This window comes from Nicotiana tomentosiformis, chromosome 8 (assembly GCF_000390325.3).
Source record: "Nicotiana tomentosiformis chromosome 8, ASM39032v3, whole genome shotgun sequence".
Taxonomy (NCBI): domain Eukaryota; kingdom Viridiplantae; phylum Streptophyta; class Magnoliopsida; order Solanales; family Solanaceae; genus Nicotiana; species Nicotiana tomentosiformis.
The window spans coordinates 68,970,884-68,974,703 of record NC_090819.1 but is presented as its reverse complement, the minus strand read 5'-3'; positions in this window follow the sequence as shown (position 1 = coordinate 68,974,703).

Below are 3,820 nucleotides of genomic sequence, written 5' to 3'. Positions count from 1 at the left end.
ACTGTTCAAGTCCATCTTTGGATTCTTTGGTGTGAGTGATTCGAGAACTTCCTCCATAGGACACTTTCCTAGTACTCTGTCGTTCAAGCTTCGAGCATCATCATAGAGTTCTGCTTTTGAAAAAGAAAATTCTTCAAAGTGGTCTGAGCCTACATTGATTGGTTCTGGTGGTTGGGAGGAAGATTTTGCCTTGGAACAAATATTTTTTCAAGTGGAGGCTATAGTGTTTTTGGAATTTTTGCCATTTTTGAGAGGAAGAAAGGATTGAGGGCGAAAAGAACAATGTGAGTGAGAGAGATTAGACGAGATCTCTTATAACAAGAGGGTAATAAAATCGAAGTGATAGTTGAGTGTTGGGAAAGAAAAAAGGCGTAAAAAAAAGATGTGGTGATTTGATTTCCTGTCTAGAGAATCGGGAAAGAGGTGTGAAAAGGGACTGGATGGAGGCGCCTAATTAATGAGTCTGACATAATTATAGGAATAAGCAAATATTTGGCAGGAAAAAATTCTTCATCATAAGTAAGAGGGTCTAAATTTTAGGGGATAAAAGAAATAATACAAATAAGATCTCGTAAAGTACAAAACTTTCTTTAAGCACGGGCTTGGTAAAAATATCCGCTAAATTATTATTAGTACTAACAAGAAGAATCTCTATATCATCTTTGAGTAGATATGATCTCTAATAAAATGATGCTTGATATCTATATGTTTAGCCCTAGAGTGATGCACATGATTTTTAGAAAGACATATAGCACTAGAATTATCACAAAATATTTGAATAGGTTTAAAGGATAAATCATACTCACCCAGTTGATGAGACATCCAGAGTGATTGCGCACAACATTTTTCAATGGCTATGTGTTCAACTTCAGTTATAGACAAAGCCACTGATCTTTGTTTCTTAATGTTCTAGAAAATTAATGATCTTTTTAGTAATTGACATATTCCACTAGTGCTCTTCCTGTCATCCCTGTCACCTTCATGATCCGCATCTAAAAATCCTTTACGTTTAAAATTGTTAGAGTGAGGATACCATAATCTATGAGATGTGGTTCAATAAGATAGCGTATTATTTGCTTTGCTGCAGTCAGATGGGACTCCTTTGGAGTTGAATGGAACCTGGCACATTTGAAAATACTAAATATAATATTCGGCCGACTAGCTGTTAAATACAATAGTGATCCAATTATTCCATCATATTTGGATTCGTCCACTGGTTTTCCTCCTTCATCTTTATCAAGAGTGCTTGAGGGACTCATAGGGGTTCCAAGTACTTTGGCATTGCTCATACGGAATTTTTGAATCAATTCCTTGGTGTACTTGGTCTGACATATGAATGTAGCCTTTTCTGATTGTTGAGTTCGTGGTCCAAGGAAGAATATAAATTCTCCCATCATATTCATTTTAAACTCACTTTGCATAAGATTTAAAAATTCCTTGCACAAATCAGGGTTAGTACTACCAAATATAATATCATCAACGTAGATTTGAATAATGAGATTACCTGTTGTAGATCTCTTGATAAATAATGTAGTATCAATCTTCGCACTTGAGAATCCATGATCAATCAAAAATGAGTTCATCCTCTCATACCAAGTTTTAGGTACTTGCTTGAGTCCATATAGATCTTTAGTCAACTTAAACACATGGTAAAGCAATTTTGAGCTCTCAAATCCAAGAGATTATTTTACGTAGACCTCCTCATCAATAAAACCATTTAAGAAATCACTTTTAACATCCATTTGAAACAGTTTAAAACCTTTAAAAATGCATAAACAAGTAATATATGAATTAATTCTAACCGAGCTACCAAAGCAAAAGTTTTATCATAATCGACTCCTTCCTGCTGAGAATAGCGTTGTGCAACTAATCATGCTTTATTTCTAACTACTTTTCCATCTTCATTCAATTTGTGGAAGACCCATTTAGTCCCAATGATTGCAACATTTGCTGGTTTAGATACCAATTTCTATACTTGATATTTCTCGAATTGATCAAGTTCTTCCTGCATGGCTTGTATCCAGCTAGGGTCTTTCAGAGCTTCATCCACCTTTTTGGGTTCTAGTTGAGATATTAAGGTAATGTTTGCCTTCTTTTTGAAAGCTTCTCTGATTTTCATTCCATCATTTAGATTTCCGATAATAAATTTTTGAGGATACTCGGGTTACTTCTCCAGTCATTTGGGTTTACTTTCACCTGCCGAGTAGTTGACTCATTCTGCGCTTCAGCAAGTTGACTGACAAAATCATTACTCGGCTTTGAAGGTTCGCTGCAGCTTTCAATAGAATTATGTTTTTTTTTATGGATCTTGGTAATCCTTGATTTATGTCTTTATCACCCACAATAGTTCCATTCTCGGCCATATGGTTAGTATTATCAAATATAACATGAACTGATTCTTCTACGCACATATTGCACTTATTATATACTTTGAATGATCTACTGTTATTAGAATATCTAAGAAATATACCTTTATCACTTTTTGGGTCAAACATACCAAGATTGTCCTTACTATTGTTGTGAACAAAATATTTAATCCCTAAAGGGTGCAAGTAACTGATGTTTGGTCTCTACCCTTTCCATAACTCATATGGAGTTTTCTTCAAGAGGGGTCAAATGAGATATCTTTTGAGAATGTAACATGATGTGCTAACTACTTCTGCCCAGAAGTTATTTGGCAGAGTATATTCCAATATCATTATTCTAGCCATGTCTTGCAAGGTTCGATTTCTTTTGTTCAAATAATCTTCTTTGAAATTCTCCATCGTGATCACTTTATATAGTTGAAATGTGATGACCTTTTTCTTTTTCAGACTTTTTGCAAAAGATCTCAAATTTTTTTAAAGCTTCATCTTTATGAACCATAAATATTACTCATGTAATATATGAGTAATCATCAACAATAACAAATGCATATCATTTTCCTCTAATGCTATCAGTTCTAGTAGACTAAATAAATCCATGTGTAATAACTGTAAGGGCTTGGATACAGAAACAATATCTTTGGATGTGAAAGATGTTCTAGTTTTCTTACCAAGCTGACATGCATCATAGATATGACTCCTAGAGAAATTGAGTTTTGGAAGTCCAATAACTAAGTCATGTCTGGACAATATTTTGATCAAGTGCATGCTAGCATGACCAAGTTTCTTATGCCAAAGCCAGAGGTCATCAGAAATAGATGCTAAATAAATATGATTTTCTAAATTTTCAATACAGTCAAGAATGCAAATCTTGCCATATATTTTTCCTGGTAGAATGGTTTTACCTGATTCATCTCGATGGCACATCCTTTTTTCTTGAATTTTACTGCATACTAGAGTCATATAGTTGACTTATGCTTAGAAAATTATAGTTGAGTCCATCCCCAAGATAGACTTCTATAATATCACAATTGTTGTTGAATAGAACTATTCTGGTACAAATGATTTTTTCTTTTTAGTCATTACCAAATCTGACATTACCCCATTTAACTTTGTTTGTGACTTCTTTGAATAGCCTTTTATCACGCGTCATATGACTGGAACACATACTGTCAAGGTACCATTTTTCTTTTCGACTTTTCCTGTGATATTCTTGCAAAATAACTTTATTACCTTCCTTTAGGTACCCAAGCTTGCTTGGGTCCTTGTTGGTTAGTTCTAGTGATGTCCATAATATTATAAGGTTTCCAGATTCATCTTTTGGAGGCTTTTCTTTTGAGATCTGGACATTTAGTTTGCACATATCCATATTTTCCATATTTAAAGAATTTCTTATCGTTCTTATCTCGTTCATTGTATTGTCTGGTTCTCTTAGAAGATATTCTGCCCTTTTTGGT